The sequence below is a fragment of the Equus caballus genome, chromosome 2 (genome assembly GCF_041296265.1).
Source record: "Equus caballus isolate H_3958 breed thoroughbred chromosome 2, TB-T2T, whole genome shotgun sequence".
Taxonomy (NCBI): Eukaryota; Metazoa; Chordata; class Mammalia; order Perissodactyla; family Equidae; genus Equus; species Equus caballus.
The window spans coordinates 113498944-113521107 of record NC_091685.1 but is presented as its reverse complement, the minus strand read 5'-3'; the positions used below and the strand labels follow the sequence as shown (position 1 = coordinate 113521107).

Here is a 22164-nt window from a genome sequence, read left to right as displayed (position 1 = left end):
CAAACACACGTTTAAATAATTTCTGATCAGAAAAAATCGCCTATTTTTATAGCAATGTAAAATACAAAAGACTCAGCATTTTGAAATTGGGAGAGGATGGAAATGGATCAAAATTTGGCCAATGGTCAATGAAAACTGGAGAAGAAATTATCTGTGTAATGTATGTAAGAAGCAGTCGTTTGTTTTAAACTTTGAAATTTTCCATTTAAGCAAATGTCTGCAAGGTGCTTAGTCATGATTTTACTCCATGAAGCCCGAAAGTAAAAATGATTCTAATATTTTATATAAACAAGCACATTTTCCAGAGATAGCTCACTTTAAATCTTGAGGTATTAAGGCAGTTAGAATGCTTATTCTCAAATTTGATCATAACATTATTTGGGAATTTAATTAACAGTTGATATAGAATATTTAATATATTACATATGTTCTTTTGCACATATTTTCTACTTTTTAAAAATTTTAACCGTTAACTTTAAAGAATATAAATATGTAGATTCTGTTTTATCAAAAAGTTATTCTTCTAAAAATACCATAATTACTAATATTCTTATTTCTTTTCCTTCATCTCTGGGTATTAGAAAATAAATAATTTTTAAGTGCCATTATCTATATGTAAGCTTGTGATTTTGTAGAGAGTAATAATAAAAATGTACTGTACTTCATACATAAAGATGGTGTTTGACCTGTTTTTCATTTTTCTTTTTTTCTCAAATGAAAGATAAAACTCAGATTTATAACTTAACTCCATATAAATATTGTCTGTTTTGATTCTATTACTCTATTTGTTTATTTTTCATTTTGGAACTAATACGTGTTTTAAGTAATTACTTTAAAGAGTATTTCCATTTTCCTTGTTTTGTTGTTCACTTATCCTTCCTTTTAGGACTAGCTTGAGTTAGTTACTTCACTTGTTTACAGTAGGTACTAAGGTCATAGGTTCAAGCCATATCTGGGCCTGTAAAAGTGATGGCATGCAAACCTGGCTGTCTGCTTTGTCAATGCTGCATGTTAATCCCCATGGCAACAAGCTAAGGGGTAGGCATAGTGCCACAAAATGCATCCCACTGCTGGACAACTCAAGTATATGCCCTACAACAAGAGACAGATAGATTAGATGAACAGTGGTTCCAAATGGGATGATTGATGCTGAAGGGATCAACTCATTCCTTCTTAACCCATCATATGTTATAGCCCATTAATCCGATGGACAAAGAATCTGGATACTTCTAATAGAGAAGAAAATGCTGGCTTCGAAAAATCCTTATTTTACGTGTGTATATATATCACACATATAAATATAACATTTATAAAGAGTAAAAATGTAAATGTGTGGATTAGTGAATAAATGTAATGTGGTCTGCCCTGCAATTCGCTCCCTCTTCTCCACCAAAGTCAGGAAATAGGACACCGTGAGCTCTCCAGAAGCCATGGGATTCTTGATTAAACACCCTCCTCTACTCTAGAGGTAACTACTATCCTTATGTGATCCTTGTTTCCCTGATTTTCTTCATAGTTTTGCTACATATGTTTGTTTGCCTAAATAATGTGGTTTTGTTTTACTAGGTTTTTAAACTTTATTTAAATAGAATCATACTGGATGCATGTGTCATGTTTTTTTGCTCAACATTATGAGAGTCATATTTGCTGTGTAGCTGTATTCTATTTACTTTTATTGTTATGTGAATATGCTTCATTTCTTCTCTCCATTCTGTTATAGATGTGGCTATTAGGAAGAACACTGCTTTGAACTTTCTTGTATATGTTTCTTGAAACACACGTGCACGAGATTGCAAAGGAGTGGAATTCTAAGGTCATGGAATATGTTCATATAGCTAGTAAGTGGCCTATTTAAGTTTGTTACGAGGTTTATTAAATTCCCTTCCTACCAATTCTACCCTACCCTTACAACTAATCATACATGAATATATGTATATATATATATAAAACTAATCATACATGATTAGTATTACAACTAATCATACATGAGTGTGTGTATATATACATACATATATATAAACTATAAATACTGTCCTGCAACCTATGTATTTTTAACTTGATAATAGTTAAACATATTTCTTGGTAATAAAAGTTAGCATGCAACGTATATTTATGTATGGATCCAATACATTTTATTTGGCAAATTATCTACTATGTATTTAGGTTGTTTTAAAATATTTTTCTATCATAAATAGTTGAACATGAATGCCAGCAAATTTTTCTTTATTTCCTTTGAATAAATTCCTAGCTGTAAAATGGATAAAGATGAAACATTTAAAAAGTTATCAGGAAAATTACAATTTATTCAACAATAACTTATAAAATTGCCTATTCTCTCTAAAAGGTCACTAATTTTAATATTAATATAAATATTTATACTTGCCAATTTTATTATGGAGGTAGTATCATATTATTTCTTTATTAATAATGAGGCTAAATAACTTTTTGCATAATATTATTTGTTGCTTATATTATTTATTTGTAAATTTATTCTTCTTATCTTTTGCTTCCTTTACTGTTGGAAAGATGTATATCTTTCTTCCTTGAGGTTTTTTGAAAACTTTTAACATGGTATATAAATATTTTGTCTGACAAATATATTGAAAATGTGTTTTCCCAGTTTGTCATTTATCTTTAAATGTTTTAAATTTTTTGTTCTTTTTTTGTTACTTAGTATTGAAATTTTACGTAGTGAAGTCATTTCTTTTCTTTCATAATCTTTGCTTTTGGTGTAGACTCTCTAAGAGTATATGATTATTTGCCCATGTATTTTTCTAGCACTTTTCTAATCGCGTATTCCCAGGCTGCGACATTACAAAAGTTTGTAGGGTACCATTCTTACATCATATTGTATTTACTGCTTTCAAATATTACTGTCTCTGGACGTTATAATAATGTGTAGTGAGCATTTGGGTTATTTAATTTTTTCCAAGAGATTAAACAGTTGTCCAAATACTACTAATTAAATAATCACTTTCACCATTGATATGATCTCTGTGTTATACACTAATTTTGTTTCTGGACTTTCAATTTTGTCCATTGATTTATTTATTCCTAAATCAGGAATATATATTAACATATGATTGGGTAAGTTCCCTGAATTTTATTCTTTTCAACATTTCTACTCTTTTTATTAGTCATTCTTTAAAATGAATTCTAGAGTCATATTGTTAAGCTCTAAAATATTATCTTATGGGATATTGATTGGTAATGCATTACATTTTCAAGTACGATTTTTGAGAATATACAGATTTACAATGTTGAGTTTTCCCAACCAGGAATGTTGTCAGTATTTTTTTCTTTTTTCTTTTTTAATTGAGATAACATTGATTTATAACATTATACAACTTTCAGTCATACAGCATTACAATTTGACTTCGGTATACACGACAGCATACTGACTCCAAAGTTTAGTTTCCATCCATCACCATACAAACGATCCCCTTTACGCATTTCACCCTTCCTTCACCCGCTTTCTCTCTGGTACCACCCATCTGTTCTCTGTATCTGTGTGTTTGTTTTTGTTTTGTTTTGTAGTATTTTCATTTATTCAAATCTCACATCTTGACACTGAATGTTTTATAATAAATGTCAATAAGTTTTGGAAAACATGCTTAAGTGTTTAAGTATATTCAGAATAAAAATGAGGCGAACCATGTACTGTATTTTATTTTGACTCGGAGTAAAGAAAATGAAGAGAGGAGAAATCTCAAACTAAATATACTAAATATGCTTTGTTATTTCCACCTGTGTGTTTTTCAGCAAAATTCTGTTACAAAGAAAGCTTTTATAGACAATTTTTAAAATATTGCGTGGGAAAACTACAGTAGAAACACATTCACTCTACCAAATAGTTGATGAGTAAATTGCAAACATCATAATAAAGGAAGATAGACAGATGTATGAGACTCACTCTAATTTCCTAAAGATTAAAGATTAGAAACCACTAAAGAGACAAGATCAGCCAATGCTCCATTATACCCAGCTGGTCTGCCTTTGTATGTAACGTTGAAACAGCGTAATGAGTGGTACACAAATATGCTCAAGCACAGCAGGAAACAGCAAGACTCAGCAGAGTACAGACATCAGAAAGATACTTGCCGAGATTTCAGATATTGAAGTAATCAAATCGCACTAAAGAACAACTATGTAAGCATATTTAAGGATAGGGAAGACAAAGAATAGGAACCATTCACCCAGAGTATTAAAAAAATAGAAATATCGAGGATAAAAAAATCTAACAGCCTGAATTAAAGGGAAACCAAGGGGAGTATAAATTTTTGAGCAACACGCCCATAGCTTAGTTCGGGGCATGTTAACATGGAGATGTCTATTACACATCCAAGTGCAGATGTCAAGTAGTCTGTAACTCTACGAATGCAGAGTTCAGGAGGGAAGTTCAAGCCAGAGGGAAAAATTGTTTCTAAAATATGGACATTGGCCTTGATGAAACACTGTAATATAAGTATTTCTTATTAAATTACCTCAGTGGGAATGTCATAAGTATATAGATCAATAAAATTTGTTTATATTTTCAACAGTAACAGGGTACTGCAAATTCAGAAAACTATAAAAAGCTTTCGCAGAATTTTTGAAAGGATAGTGAAAAAGCTGGTGGGTAATTATTTAAAACACACCATCATCTCCAGAAGCCAAGATGTGTACATTAAATGCAAGTTTTCAAAAATTAATCCTATTTCTTTTAAAAATAAGCACAAGACTCCTAGATCAGGAGAATTACATGCAAACTACATATATTCATTCCAATGAATTATTTGAGAATGTCCTTTAGGACAAGTCTTGTCCATAAAGGCTGAGAAGTAGAAATGTCCCATAGATGGTAATATGATTAGATAAATTATTTGCCGGTTTAGCAACCAAACCCCAGGAACATTCTGGCAGTATATTTTCCCTTGATATTTCTTTACCATCTTTTGAACCAACCCATTAAGAAACAAATGTTTGTTGAGTACCACGTATGTGCCTTTACACTGAGTGCTGGATGCAAAAGAATGAATATGTCTTATTCCCTGTAAGAAGGAACAAATGGTTCACAGCCTAGCCCTTTGACCTACTACTCCTAGCCTACATGTCACCTTGGCTCTTGGAGTCTGGATCCACTTATTCCACTGTGGCCCTATGCATTTGTTTTTTTGTGGCCTCATTCTATTTCCTATATCAAGAAACAAAATACTTACCCAAGTCAGCAACAAATCGATGAATTATTTGAAAATTAATTATTAAAAAAAGTAAAGTGGGAGTTCTGATTTTGGGTAAGGTGGAGTAAGTATACTCCACTCTGTATATCCCATCAAATGTACCTCTAAAACCTGGACAGAATTCATGGAGCAGAATTTATCTGAAGTCTTTGAAAAATAAGTAGTAGCTGACAGACTGGGGAAGAAGACCAGAATTCAACACACACCAAGTTGGCAGTGAGTTTCTTGCTTTTCTCTGGTATACCCTGGCCTGGATGGAAGCACAAAACCCAGCCCACAGAGCCCAAAACTCATAAGAGGGCACCAAGGTGCCCACAGAGAGAATTCCAGGAAACACCCTCTAGCCCTATCTTGGGGAGTGGGATAGGGGTCTCCAAATGCTCGGAGAGAGTGGGTAGAATCCCCCATTTTTTTCTTTTCTCAATTCTCTCATACTCTAGCTTCCAGATGAACTCACAGTAGTTGTGGAAACAGGAGCATCAACGATGGCAGCAGGAGCCTTGAGGTGTTGAAAATTCAAAGGGGATCTTCCCTTCTAATTGGAGAAGCTGTGGTCTCAATAAGGTGGAGTAAACCCCTGTTGCTTTTCTTCTTCTGTCATACTGCCCTTTGGTCCTGGAGGTGTACACAGTCATAAAAAGTGTGCAGCAGAGCAGAGTTATAGAAACCTCAACTTTCTGGTCAAGGACCAAAGAAGGAAAAGAACTTGAAAAAGGGAGACCATAAAGTTGAATATAAACTCCTGGGCTCACACTTGAGCTCTAAATTTGTGGATCTGATCCTAAACACATACTAAAAGATAGTGAGAACTAAACAGATACAGCACCAATGACCACCCAGGTACCAACTCACCACTAAGTGGCTCGCATATGGGACAAATATGAGTAACATTGCAAAGGTTTGAACATGAAGCACTCATGTCATCAGAGTCCCAGAAAAAGAGAAAGAATATGGTGTTAAAAAAGTATTTGAAGAAATGATGGCTAAAAACTACTAAAATTGGATTGTAGACATAAATCTACAGATTCCAGGAGCTCAACAAACTCTAAACATGAGAAACCCAAGAAAACCTAAGCCTGGCCACATCAAATTCAAACTACTGAAACTAAATACCAAGAAAAAATCTTGATACTACCCAAGAAAAATTACCAATTGTTTTATGGAACAATGACTCAAATGATTTGTGTTTCTGTTCAGAAACTATGGAGCCCAAAAGGAAGGGGAGCAAAATTTTTAAAGTGCTTCAGGAAGATAATTGTCAACCCAGAATCTATAGTCACTAAAAATATTCCTTTGGAATGAAAGTGAAATAAAAACATTTTCAGATAATGGAAAACTAAGAGGAGTTGTTGCTAGCAAAATCATTATAGCATAATTGCTAAAATAAATTTTCAGACAGAGGAAACATGACACCAGAAGGAAAGTTGTATCATCAAGAATGAAGGAAGAACAACAGAAATGGTAAATATCTATAAATATAATCAATGAGTTTTCTCTTGAGTTCTTTAAAATACATTTTACATTTAAAATAGGAAATTATGACAACTTGGATAAATCTCAAAGGCATTATGTTGAGTGAAAGCCAGCCTCAAAAGCTTACCTATCATATAATACCATTTATATGGCATTTTTAAGAAGATACATGTCAACTTCTTTATGATGCTTTCTCTAACCTCCTCAAGTAGCCACAACCTCAATGTCCATCATATCATCTGGCTTTATCCTAATCATAACATCATAACCATTATCACCATATAAACTATCTTGATCACATATTTGTTTTCTTTTTTGTTGTCTGCATCTCTCCTTACCCCACCTATTTGTCAGTGAATTTGTTAGTTCTATTTACCCCTGTGCATTCTTAGTGCTTAAAACCATGCCTAGTACACAACAGACACTCATTTGCCAAATATATTTATGTTTAACGGCTGGATAAATTGGTATTTTAGGAAGGCTGATACTAACACATTTGTGTCAAATGGTTTGGAATGTGGTGTCTTAATAGCTAATATCTTTTGCGTGCTTGCTAGAATTCCAGATGTTGTTCTAACATTTTCCATGTATTTCTTCATATAATATTCATAAAAAGTCCACGAGGGAAATGCTATTCCTATACTCAGTGTATAGATGAGGAAAAGAGCCATATGGAGGTAAAATAATTTGCCCAAAGTCACACATATGTCAAGTGGTGGACCCATGAAGTGAATCAGGAAATCTGACTTTAACACTCTCACCATGGTGATATTTCTTCTACTTCTTGTCCTTGTCCTTGCCTAGAAGCAAAGACATCCACTGAGATGCTGTCCCAGTACTCCAGGCGTGAGTCAACAAAGGCTAGAACTTAGAAAGAAAAGAAAAGAACACATATGAGGCAGATAACAAAGTGCTGATGACAGACTGGACACGGAGCACAGAAAGTGGATTTTAAACAGCATCTCTGACTTGGAAAGCAATGATAGTGCTCTTTTCTTACTATTTCTGTAAATAGGAAAGAGAAGAGAGGAAATAGATTTTGGAGGCAGGATATATACCTGGAAATGACTAGTAGGTGGTTTGATGGGACAGAGATGAGAATAAAACTGTAGACTTGGAAATCATTCAAACAAAGTCAGCATTATATTTCCTGATTGAAAGTTATCTATAATTCACACTTTCATAATTTTAAATTTGGGGTACATTTTAATATTGAGCTTATATGTATTTTTCATGCAATTGAAGATCTTTGTAATTACATATTATGAGATGGAAAGTGTAGATAAAGAAGCAAAAGATTAAGAATTGAATCTTAAAAATTAGGATGGAAGAGTTCTCGAGAGTTGAGAATGAGAGAAAGTCATGAGGGAGAGTAAGAGCCCAGCCTTCTCGGGGGCCAAGGCAATGAGCTAACCGATTTCCTTCTGGCCAACTACACCCATCAGCTACTCCAGAGAGACTAAAACCACACGTAAACTAGCTCATGTGCATTTTTTCCTAGTAGTAAAAGCTTAAAGTAAATTGCAAAGCAAAAGTTTGTGAATAGATACCATGCTCCCTCTCCTCTTACCTCTGATACCCAGGAACATTCCCCCACCCTCGGTCTTACATAATTACAGTACAGGGTAGGAGGAACTGTGGGGCCATTCCTCACAGGGAACATTACTCCCAAGTCAACTCCCAACACACTCAGTTCTCCTTGATGTGATTAAGATCACTACACTGATAAGTTTTGCCTTTCCATGTCTGATTAATCTATTACTGGGCATTAAATATTTTTGTAGAGCCTCATTTAAGATTTACTCCTTGACTATAACTGGGCTGCCTTTTACTCCTAGATAAAAACCCTAAGTTCATTGAGGTCCGGGGTTTAACTGGAATTTTTTGTTACTTTTGGACCTCTTTGCAAAATAATAATAAAATTTCTCATGCATTTTTCATGGACACAGAGTCAAGATCAAAAGCCACGACTTTTAAAGGTTTGGGGATTCTCTGAAGCATGTGAAGTAAGGGGCTTTGTACAAAACCAAGGTCAAAAAAGTTTTCAAAATGAAGGACAGATTAAAGGTGAGAGATAGATAGTAATAAGATTTGATTTTACTAGAGACATGCAAGAGGGAAATTAATAGTTCAGGGGAAAATATTAGGTGTAATAAGGGAAAAGAAGTCGAACTTAAAGAAAATTCTCCTGTGTTTAAAGGATTTCAGGAAAAGACTAATTAAATGTTTGTGAGAATAGTTAAAAACAGTCGGCTCTAAGCTACCAAAGATTATTTCTCAAAGTTTCATAACATCTTTTTCTGGCTAATGGGATAATTAAAGTGTCAACCAAAACTGGGTACATTTCAATTATAGCCATACCCTATGAAATTAAAAATGCCTCATAGCAAAATAAACTTGTTATTATTATTGCAGGGGGAATTTTTATTAGGTTGAAAAATGCATTATCAGATTTGATTGAGGTGACTCAGTATGGTCACCTTAATTCTCATAAATCAAATCAGCAGCCCAGAAAGTGAATTTTTAAAAACATTTGAAAATTTTCAGCCTGAAGGAAAATAGAGAGAGGCATATTCTCTTGCTTTAGTAATCTTAGAACAGTAATTACCCTCCCCACAGGTGAGTGAGTAGGAGCATGTGGCAGACCACAGGAGTCTAATGCCTATAAAATGGCCTTTTCTTCAGCTTAATAGCAGGTGTGTGGTGTTGGTTACCTCATTTTCACTCTCATTAAGCAGAAAGTACAGCATGTTAGATGATTGGAAACTAGTCTCCAGATTTTTCTGTCCCTTTCATCAGTTGATTTATAGATAATAGCCATTAAATTTTTAATTAGCAATTATATTTAACGCAGGAAGAAGAGAAATATGAAATAAAAACATACATATCTTGATTCAATCTGGAGTTTTGTTTCTGATATGATAGGCACAATCTAACCTTTATTCCAATCCTATTTTTAATGCAGACATGAAACTTTCCGTTCCTCCCAAAGTGGCAAAAATTAGCTACAATGGTACAATCGTCGTTTACCTAGATATGAATATCTTGGCAGACATTAATGTCAACGCATAGAACAGTTTTTGTGAAAATGTACCTAATGAAGCTTCTCATCTTCTGTAATTTTGAATACTGCTCTCACAAAAAAATCATGATGTGGAGTGAGTTAGATTTTGCAAGAAGAGCTCTTACAACAGAACTCGCAGCCTTTTCCACCCTTCCTTTAGCAACGTAGTATCCTAAGCCATTGATAATTTGGGTTTTTTTTTTTTAATACAGAAGGTATATGGAAACCATTTCAAATTGATATCAGGAAAGAATTATGTGGCGAATTCTTTTATAAAACAAATAAGGACTGATTGGTAAATATTATCTCAATTTACTTAGTTGCTTAGGTGAAAATCTAGGAGCCATCCCTGGTTTTTCTCTTTCCTTCATATCCAACATTCAATCCATCATCAAGTCTTGTTCACTCTATCTTAAAAATATAGCCCACTTCTACTGGTGGTCTAAGCCAACACTTTGTCCAGCTCTGATTCCCTCAGTAGCCATCTCCCTTTTTTTTTGGTGGTGGTGGGGGGGAGGAAGATTAGATTAGCCCTGAGCTAATATCTGTGCCAATCTTCCTCTATTTTGTATGTGGGATGCCACCACGGTATGGCTTGACAAATGGTGTAAGTCCTGGCCTGGGATCTGAACCTGTGAACCCAGGCCACCAAAGCAGTGCATGCTGGACTCAACCACTATGCCACAGGGTGGCCTCAGTGGCCATCTATTTTTGCCTCTACCTTCTATTCTCCCCTCAGCAGTCAGAATTATCTTGTACAATTAAAGCAGATCAGGTCATTCTCCTGTTCACAAATTGGCAATAGCTTCTCATCACACTTAGAATAAAATCCAGAGTCCTCCCCGTGGCCTACAAGGCCTCTGTGATTGGGCCTTTGGCTTCCTCTCAGACTTCATCCGCTTCTCTCTAGCCACACTGGCTAGTTCTTTCCTGCCTCAGGGTCTTCTGCCTGGAACATTCCTCTAGACCTTTTCATGTCAGCCACTTTATCTCATTCCGGGCATTCTTTGCTTCCTGAAACATACCAGACAGTCTCCCAGCTTAAAACCTTTATTCTGGCTCTCCCTGTGCTAAGAACTCTCTCCCTCCAGCTATTTGGATGCTCCACAGCATTGCCCCTGAGGCCTATCTGGCCGTCCTACTTAATATTGCCAATGCCCCCAGTCCCAGCGCTCGACCTTCTATTCACTTTCTATGTTTCTTTATAGCGCATATCATCTTTTATTTATTTAAAAAAAATTTTTTTTTGAGGAAGATTAGCCCTGAGCTACCTACTGCCAGTCCTCCTTTTTTTGCTGAGGAAGCCTGGCCCTGAGCTAACATCCATGCCCATCTTCCTCTACTTTATATGTGGGACTCCTACCACAGCATGGTGTGCCAAGCGGTGCCATGTCCGCACTCGGGATCCTAACCGGCGAACCCCAGGCCACCTACAAGCGGAATGTGCGAACTCAACTGCTGCTCCACTGGGCCGGCCCCTACAGCACATATCATCTTTTAAAACATCACATAATTTAATTATTTATTGTCTGTCTTCTCCTGCAGGATGAGAGCTCCATGAGGCAAGCATTTGTTGGTGTCTTTTTGTTGTTCATTTTTGTGCTCCAAATGTCTAGAACAATGCCTGGCATACAGCAGTCCCATAATAAATATTTATTGAATGAATGATTTAGATTTAGCTATATAACAGCCTATCAGAGCATACTTTAGGTTTAAAGAAGAAATTTCTAAATTAGAATTTATAGAAGTCAAGACAATATTCTCACAATAGTTTAAAAGTCTTCTATCTTTAGGAAATATTTAGGAAGTAAATATTGTTATTAAATCCAGTTGCTGATCCAACAGAATTTTTTAAAGGCAAAATATAAGATTGAAGAGATTACTTGAGCAATTCAAGCAAAACATTAATGCTATTTCTACCATTCCATGATAGCAGATAACTCTCAATGTTCAAATTAACGTCAACATATTTTTTGTAATTCGATCTCTTAGTAATTGTAGCAACTGCTTTACATTCTTCTCTACTTTTCCTTACTAAATGAGTATATCGAAAAAATATTTCATGTATCCTTTTATTTCTTCATATTCTGGTTTCATGTAGTATAGACGTGTTTTCCTCAAAAAAATAGAAATTTTTTAGTTTATTTGTACACTTTCCTTGTTCCTTAAAAAGTTTTGAAGTATAGCTAATTAAAAAAGCTGACATTCTTCTATATACATGTTAATAATAATTATTAAAGTAAAGTTAATAAAGGAAAAGTGCCATGTAAACTTGAAATAATTGTGTTTAAATTTTCAAGAGCTTTTAAATAAATTATTTAATTGTATTACATAAACTTGCAATTGTACTGAGAATGGTTCTGTTTAGTCATAAGAAATTTCACGTAGTACCTTCTATTCATCTATTGAATAATGGACTTTGGATTAATTGGCTTGCAATTAATAAAGCATATTGGTCAATAGTTGCCTTTATATCTATGTCTACCTGGGTCACTCTCTCAGTCACATGATGAAAGAAAGAAAATGTCCTAAAGTGCTGGAGACTAGGGAGTATCGAATGGCGCTTGGTGTATTTACAGACCAGTGGGAGAAATGGCTACTTTTCCATCAGGATTAATTTACCCCTTCTTCTTTCAAAATTGAACTTCCAAGATTTAGCTGGGTGCCCAGTCACTCAGTAAGGGCCAACATGACTCACTTAATCCAGATTTGGCCACACGACTAATTATACCTAAAAGAATGTGAACCAAAGTAATATGTGCTGATTCCAGGTCAAGCCCTTAAAAGGAATAGATATGCACCGTACTTGCTTTTTAATCTTTGCCCACTGAGATATGAATGTCTTGGAAGATCTGGAGAAAACACATGGATGTAGAAACGCTGGTTGTGTGTAGAAAATGAGAGAGCTGTCATATCGGTCCTGTGTTACAAGCCTCTGGACCGTTTTGTGAGACAGTAAAGACGGTCTTCTGTTTTCTGTTGAAACTTTTATTTTGGGATAATTTTGTTAGAGCACCGTAGGCTGAACTAAGAAGACCAGAGAACATGAAACAAAAACTAACAAATAGATGTTTATTCAGGATTTTTGTACAGTAAATATAACATAATTCATTTTCAGAGTTTTGGGATGTGAGGAACTCAAAGTGTCACTCCATGGTTTCCTAGCATCTAACGTAGCCAGTGAGAAAGCCGGGAACAGGTTGAGTCTCGCTCCTTAGCTCCTGGGAGGTGACAAATCTTTCTGTCTTCAATCTCTGGAAACTTTTAGCCTTTTCTCTGTGTTCTTGATGTTGTGAAATTTCATGAGGATTTTGTTTGTTTGTTTTTAATTTATTGTCTTGGAGGACTAGATGAGTCCTTTTAATCTGAAGGTGTGTAGTATTCCTCAACTCTAGAAAATATTCTTTTGTTATTTCTTTTATACTCCTCCCCCCGCCCCTCCAATTTCTATTTCTTGTCTCTGGGCCTTCTGGATTTTTTTTATGTCTCCTACCTTTTTTCCTCTTTCATCATGAGAGGACTAAGAAGAGACTATATGTGCTCAGTTATTTTTCACTGCATTTTGAAGCAAGTATCAGCACGTTCCATAGATCTGCTAATTTCTCATAGGTTAGGGTTTTTAGTGCCCAGTCCCTTCAATGATCTAGCCTCATTAGAATAATGATGATAATAATAAAATTGGTAATAATAGCTGGCATTTGATGAGCATTTACTGTGTGACTGACGTGGTTAAGAATTTCCCATGTATTATTCATTTAACACTTCCATGAGGTGAGTATTGTAATTTTTTCCCTTTTCCGGATAAGGCAATGGGTGAAGAGGATGCTGAAGAACGGGCCCCAAGTCACAGCTAAACCAGAAGGTAGAGCTGGGCTGTAAACCATGGTCACATGCACTCAAAGTTTTAACTCCTGGAAAATGAATAAAATACCAAATGGTTTTCTTTTCATATTTTTCCACAGAAGCATGCTATATATTTGAGTTTACAGCTTCAGGTAAGTGGAGTTTTTCAAGGAAAAAAATTGAATGTGTTTATCTTTGGAGCCCTGTCGGAATCCTTTGAACATTTTATTGATATGTGTTTTAAATAGTCTTACCGCAAAGGAACTTCCTTTGTTTATTTCTAACTCGTGACTTCTGTCCTTCTTAAGCCTGCTTCTGACCTTTATCTTTTCTTCAGGCTGTAAGAAAACAAGAGGTATTCCAAATTAATCCTGAGCTTGTAATTTAGCTGAACTATATCAGAGATAATGGCCTGATAACAAGCAAAAGGCAGATATCTGGGCACTGTTTACCTCAGAGTCCTTTTTGGGAACTGCTCATGAAGATGTTAACTTGATTCGGGAAGCTAGTGGGGAAGAGTGAGAAGGATGCAAAATTAATTTTACTATTTCTTTTCCTATCTTTGGAGACTATTTATTACTGAATTTTGATGAAGTGTGTTAACAAGAAAAGATTGATTCAGGAAACATAGTCACCAGAACATATAGAGAATTATGGTACCTCTGGTCCTGGAAGTAGACATACATACTCGGGGAAGTGCTACCCTATCTTTATGAAATTCATAAAGTTGTTTCAAGTTATATAATATTTAAAAAAGTAGCTTCCTTCAATTCTTCTCTAGAAGCAAGGCTTGAAATTCATATTTTACAATAAATATTGCTCCATTTTTGTTCATTGATATCTTTCGTAGTAGTTCTATAAATTCTATAAATTCTCTTTTTAAAGACTGTCAGAAATTCTATCTAACTCTCCTTTGCTATGCAAGGGATTTGTTGACTTATGTCTAAGACCACTTTTTTGCCTTTACCAAGAATGAAAACATATTACCAAGAAACAGATGGAAAATAATTCCATGATTCTTAGCAGCATCCCCAGAGAATCTCCCACTTCCCACCCCCACTTTTTTACATTTTGCAGAGGAAGCATTAAGCAATCTCAATATTCATCTGATCACTTCATTTTGACGGATGATACAGCCTTTCAGAAAAGCCACCTGGAATAAAAAAGGAATTAAAAAAATAGTTTAATGGAAATATATTGAAAAAGCAGGGAAATATTAGAATGTCAGTGAAAGGGAAATGATCATGCACTGTCACAAACTATTAATTTTGTAACAAAACCCACTAATTTAGGCACCTTCTGTTTAGTTATCGATGTGAGAAAATTCATCCCATGGAGATATAAAATTTGAAAGCCTTGGATCCTTTGAAAATCAGATCCAAGTGTTTGTGTGAATCTGTGTCTGTGTATTTTGGGAGAAGTTGTGAAGAATAGTTTCAATCATGTGATCTCTGTTTTAATTTTATCCACATGACCGCCGATCCTACAGGGACCTCTTAAGAAGAGAGAAGTGGACTGGTGCAGGTGTCAGAGCAAGATCAAAGGACAACAGGCCATCTTGAAGAAAATAAAACAGGACAAAAACAATCTGGAACTGAGTATTCAAGTGCTTTGAGAGTGACACCTATTTCAATGAAAGTCTTCCACGAATTTGTGATCCACATTTTATAAAAGCTTACAAGTACACTTGTATATTAAAAATAATCGGTTATCCATCAGGACATTTTAAACAATACAAAAATCACTATAGTACATAAGGAGTGTTGTGCCGAGATCTATTTTCCAGAGATGTAGCTCGTTTGTGAGAAATATTACCAGTGGGTGAAATTTATCCTTGAGGAGACGAAGATGAACCAAAACCTTGTTCCTGCAGCTTACACTTCAGAGGGGAAACTGATATTACGCAGCTAATCAAATTAATGAATGTGTAATTTAAAATATGGTATGTTCAAAGAAAATAAAAGAAGTCAATCCTGGAAAAGTATATAGTAGACAAACTTGACCTAATTTGGAGAAGTGAAGGAAATGATCTTTCCCATGTGATCAGAGGATTGAGTACGGGTTAACCAGGTGAAGGTGGAGAGCAAGAAGAGAATCCTATATTGAGAGACCGGCACATGTAAAATCCTTGTGAAGCAAGGAAGCTTGGAAAGAAGGCCAGAGAGACTGGAGAAGAGAGAGGAGGACGGAGGGAGGAAGGAACAAAGCTGGAGAGGTTGGCAAGAACCAGACCATGTAACAGTGCCTTGGAGGCCATGTTAAGGATTTTGATCATTTTCGAAGACAACAGGAAAAAAATACATTATAATTAGGCTGTGTAGGGGGAGAAGAAGGGTTAGGGGTGTGATAGTATCAAATTTACATTTACCATAGAGAACAGATTGAACAGGGACCAGAATAATTCTGAGAGAGCAGTGGTTGCAACAATCCAGGTAAAAGATGAAGATAAATTTGATTAGGAGAGAGATAGAGTAAATGGAGAGAAGTTAATGGAATTTACAAATGATATGTGAGTTGCCTGAACTGGATAACGTGTTTGATGTGGGAGGTGATGGAGTGGGAAGTGCCAAGTATCCTTGACTCTAGGTTAGATTTGAAGGACTTGGATGGGTGATGTTGCCACCCACAGAGATACTGAATACTGTGAGTGTCAGGTGTGAGGGGGTAAGAGCATGCTTCAGTCTAGGATGTCCTGACTTTGCTGAATCTTTGAGAAATTCTTGTGGAATGTTTCATAAGTAGCTGAAGATAAAAGTCTGGAGTTTAGGAGCAAGTTAATTGTGAAGTATTAATTTAGTAAAACTGTAGAAATGGATGAAACTAGTCTAGAGAAAGAGCATAGTGTGAGAAAAGAAGGCAGCTAATGGTAAGCCAAGATGGCAGCATTTAATAGCTGGAATAAGGAGGATGAGATCTCAAAGGTGAATGAGAAGGAATTGCCAAATATGTAGGAAGAAAACAAAGAGAATGTGGTTCAGGGAGGACAGGGAAAAGAGAACTGAAACAAGTGTGTGATGAGGAGTGTTAAATGACTGAGGAATCAAAAAGATCAGCACCAAAATTATACATTAAATTATACACAAAATATACATTTTGTGACAGGATCATTGGTAATCTGAGGAATGGACAAGTGTTTTGTTATTATGTATTTTTATCTTTCTTAAGCAAATTTCCAGGAGTGTTATTGACGGGTCTGATGTTTAACTTTATAAGAAATTGCAAGGCTATTTTCCAATGCAGCTATATAAAACATTCCACCAAAAATATAAGAGAGTTCCAGGTGCTCCACATCCTCACCAACACCCAGTACTGTCAGATTTATTGAGGCAAAGTGGACATACAATAAGTTGCAGATATTTAAATCATATAATTTGATATGCTTTGACATAGGTATACAACTGTGAGATCATCACCACAATCAAGACGGCATACATGTCCACCACCCCAAAAACTTCCCTTTTTGCAGTCCCTTCTTCCCACTACTCCCCTCTCCCCATCATCCCCTGGCAACCACTGATCTGCTTTCTGTCGCTGTACGTAGTTTGCATTTTCTCGAATTCTACATAAATCGACCATACTTCAGAGATAGTTCCCCTTCTCCATTTTGTAGTACTATGGCTAAGAATGTGTGCTGAGATTGCAACATTTTACAAAATCTGTGTAAAAATTGTGTAGGCTCATGTGTGAACTAAACTTTGAAGCATTTTCATATTCTTCCTTGATCTACATAATTTTTATTTTTTTATTTTATTTTTTTGGTGAGGAAGATTGGCCCTGAGCTAATATCTGTTGCCAATCTTCCTCTATGTGGGAGGCTGCCACAGCATGGCTTGACGAGTGGTGTGTAGGTCTGCACCCAGGATCTGAACTGGTGAACCCTGGACCCCCGAAGGTGGGTATGCAAACTTAACCACGACACCACCAGGCTGGCCCCTACATAATTTTTAAGGTAAAGTATTTGTATGTGTTGTGGACAAATTGTACATTTTTAAAACCAGACACCTCTTGTTGTACGTCTTGGTCTTGTATTATTTTTGGAAATTATAAAGTACATTGTAAAAACTATCCTTGCAGTGGAAGTTTGTATACATCCAAAACGTGAAGTGAAAAAACTTTCCAATTTTACCACCATTAAATTATATTTAAAGCTTTTGAAATATATCACTGAATTCACTCCAGAAGGACTGAACCAATTTATAGGTTATCAAATTACCTATACCCTCATCAACCCTGGGTAGCCATCATTAAAAAAACAAAAAACCTTTGTATACTAGTAAGCAAGAATACTATTGGTGGTGAGACATTTCATATTATATATTGAAGCAGAAAAAGCAGATTTTAAAATAGGCTGTGTTATAATCCTATTTCAAAAAATGTTTTTATCAGTATATATATATGTGTGAATGTATATACATTCCAAATATATCTCTCCAAATGTGGGTGTATGGTGGCTTTTTTTTTTTTTTTTTTTTTTTTTGGTGAGGAAGATTTGCTCTGAGCTAACATCTGTGCCAATCTTCCTCTTTTTGCATGTGGGTTGCTGCTACAACACGGCTTGACAAGTGGTATAGGTCCGTGCCTAGTATCTGAACCTGTGAACCTGGACCATGGAAGCTGAGTGTGCCAAAATCAACCACTATACCATGGGGCCAGCCCCTGATGAGCTTTTATATATAGGTATAGACATAGATAATATTTATAGTTAACTTTTTATACTCCAATTCTACTGCAATAAACGTGTATTGTTTTAGTAATAATTTGAAATAAGCTCTTGAGGTTGTTTTAATTAAAAATCCAATTTAGCTGAACCATATCATTTTAAATCGGAATGTAAAGCATGTTTTATATTGTTCCTCTGCCTGTATAGGCTGGGGCAGACGCTTCGTTTCTTTAATAGATGGGGAAGGGTAAGTGTGGGGTAAGGAATAACTGTTAAGACAAAAAGAGAGCGATGGAGAAAAGGGGAAGGCAGACTGAATTCAGGAACATTATTTTACAAATAAGCTGGAGAAATTAGTGACCGGAGACCAACATCAGTTTTTATTGCAGCCACCAGCTTTCTATTTCATTGGGGCCAAAATATTTCATGTGGACTCACAAAACACTTTATTTGAATTGTTTTTTATTTTTAGGTTTCACAGTTGTTTTTAAAATATGTGTCATGTCAGATTTAATAGGAATGATTTACTTTGTTAATAATTTCAAAATATATTAGTTTATGTGGTACTTAGAAAGTTTTACCTTCTTCCTCTTTGTTTCAATTCAAAGTGACGATGGAAAATCTATGTCTCATTAGTGTTTGCGCCTTTCAGAGAAAGCACAAATTAATCACATCAATTAATTTTAAATACTACACATTTTAATTAACTTAATTTAAAACAGTTTACAAGTGTTAAGCTTGTGTGCAGGATTTGACTTGAAATAACACATATGCAAAGTCTTTTATAGTTAAAACTCTGTCTTACATTCTTTAGAAAATTTGAGATTTTCTTCTTTATTGTAATAGCATAATTAATTTAAAGAGGAAGCTCATCCTTATCATTAAATATTAATTCTGTTTTGGGATGATTTAGTATTACTTTAAAAAGAATCTATTTAAACATTTTTTGCTGGTTGATTTATAATTATTTTAATAATTCAGATAAAATATACATATAACTTTTCTATTATTTATAAAGTGCTAATCACTTCATCAAAATTTTTACATGTAAGAAGATAAAAAATGAATTATGTTGTCTAAAAGCCATATTATCCTGTCGTGAATTTAGTAAGCATGAAAGAGTTAGAGATTTTATTTTTCAAGGTTCAAGTTGTGCAAGTAATAATTAATAAGAACCTCAAAATGACAAAAATGATTCTTTTAAAAAAATTTCAGTTAGCATGCCTTTTTTCTTTCCAAATTTTTGCACACCCTCCAGTATCTCAAACAATGACCACATTTTCTGGAGTTGAGTTTTGAATATCCTTGACTAGACTGTGCAGGCAAATTTTTCTTATGCACCACTGTGCCCGAAACGCCCAGCCCCCAACGTAGAACTTAGTAAGTAATAAATGTATGTGTGTTTTGTAAGTGAATCATAGCTCTGTAGAGGAGTACAGGGAGATACAAAGGATTTAACTCCGTCTAATGTTTTCAACCAAGAAGGGAAATTTTGTGATGTAAAGATTGTAGATTCAGATAGTAGTAAACATTACACTTCATTAAATTTTCCAATTTGGCCTCTTCCTGAAGATTAAATTTGTCAGATCTTCATTCATAAACGTAATTTGTTGACCACTCATTACTCAATTGGAATGAATGAAGACATACTGTGTGTGAGTGGGGATTCTTCCTAGTCTTGACTGTTCTTACTTTTGGCAAGACTTCCCTAACTTCTAACTTCTGCTCTATAAAGTTTACGGAGGAGATATATATATATATATATATGTATATCTATATATGGACACACACACATATAAACACATATATATCATGCATGATATGCACATGCACACACAAACTCACACACACACTTTCTCAGGGGTGTGATAAACAACTGCTACTCTATCCAACAAAGACAAGAAACATTGACTGACAGTACGGAATTATTGCACCAGCTCCATAGGCGTGAAATATATTTAGTCTCCTGCTTGTTGTAGCGTTCAAAGATGATTATTACAAATGCGAGTCTGTATGCCCTAAGTCTTCAGTTTTTCATAGGACAAATCCAAGTCCTTGCCATAAATGAATGTGGCGTCACTTCTAGGCCACAACTAAAGCTCTCGGGTGAAAGTTGCCTTTTCCTCTCCCCATTTCTTCTGTACTTCTTATGTTCACACTGCTTACTTCCATGCATTTCTCTGTCTGGAGGTATTCTCAGTACCTTCAGAGTACTGAACACTCTGTCACGTTTATTAAAGACTTTGGCAGTGTTTTCACAGTCCTTCCAAAGTCATCTACAGCTGTCACGAAGTAAGATTCTAATGTTTCTATAGAATGATAATCAATTGTTACCTAGTCTTAGATTTCCTTTGTCTCTTTAACTTCAATGAACACATTTTCTACCCTTTAGTGCTGTTTTCCGGTTGTTCCAACTTGGATTTATTATCACTGTGATCGCCCATGTCTGAAATCTTTAACTCTAATTTTCCGTTTTCAGATTAGCTTTTTATTCTAACCTCAAAGGAGAGATAGCATTTCAGTTAGTGGGTTGGACGGCTTACACATGAGCATATGCTGATGACATTAGATAAACATTTTTATGGTTTATGTCTACACTGGGCGTAGAAGAGCTAGAGAAGTACTTCTGCATGAATATATTCAAAGCTCATCTGGATCTCTCCTTTTGTAGGTCAGAATTTTTTCAGCCAACCATAACAATTTTTCTTCAACCTTCTGTCTGGAATCCTGAACAAATGCAGTCTTTAGGCGTTACTGACTTCTGACAAAACCCGGAGCTTCGGCATCCAATGGCAATGACACCATGTTACACTATGGTTCCATTTGGACCTGTGAAACCCAGTTATCCCAACATCAATGACTTTGTCATTCTTGGCCCTCATATGAAATGTCAGACTTTCTGAGTGCCCATTCACTCTTATAGTGCTACCCCTAAGTAATGTGGAACTCCTTTTTTCTTTCCTCTCCACCCTTTTTTTCCCATCAATCACAATGAAAAATTTTATTGAAATTGACGGGCTAGTAATGTAATGAGTTCTCTATCCTGGAAAAACTTCCATTTGGAAAGAATAAAGACCATTCCTGCCTTGGTGAAAGAAATGCTCCCTTAGATCAGAGGAGAATCCATGGATGGCTCATGTCTCAACTGGACCTCAAAGGACGTGCAATATTAGCCAGAGGAAAGTAGAAGGAGATCACGTAACCAGACAAGAGCACAAGTGAAAACATGGTAATGGAAATATGCAGAGTATCCCCAGGAAATACAAAATAACCATGGGGTGAATGCAGGTTCTGGACATCCTGGGTATTTGGAGTTAACTTGAGGAGGGGGGTAGCAATGGATGGATGGTCTTAAGTATAAGCCATAGATGTTGGATTTTTTTTAAGTTAACCATATGCACTGCAGAATTGGGTGTCAGGTAGATTTGAGACAATCTTATTTTCTAATAATTTTTGTCTTTTAAAAAGAAGTGAAATACTAATAAAATTATTGGATGTTTCATTGTGTTGGGCTCTAGAGAATTAAAACTATGGTGTAAATTAAGAAATATCAGATCAGAGGCTAGCCCTGGGGCTGGGTAGTTAAGTTCTGCGCTCCCGCTTCGGCGGCCCAGGGTTTTGCTGATTCAGATCTTGAGTATAGACCTAGCACCACTCATCAGGCCATGCTGAGATGGCATCCCGCATAGCACAACCAGGAGGACCTACAACTAGAATATACAACTATGTGCTGGAGGACTTTTGGGAGAAGAGGAAAAAGAAAACGAAGATTGGAAACAGATGTTAGCTCAGCTGCCAATCTTTAAAAAAAGAGATAAAATCATAAAAATGATGGTAATTCTGTGCAGTTGAAGATGTCCTGTTTCAACAATCTCATGTTGTCCTCATCATACATCCGTTATTGG

The 22164-nt window shown here is 35.5% G+C and overlaps 1 long non-coding RNA gene across 1 annotated transcript; it reads left to right on the top strand.

Moving 5' to 3' along the window:
- Positions 1–8641: 8641 nt before the first annotated feature.
- On the top strand, positions 8642–15581 carry LOC138923089 (uncharacterized). The gene is made up of 3 exons (XR_011436216.1): positions 8642–8759; positions 13719–13751; positions 15089–15581. It is a non-coding gene; the product is annotated as an uncharacterized lncRNA (long non-coding RNA).
- The last annotated feature ends 6583 nt before the right edge of the window (positions 15582–22164 follow it).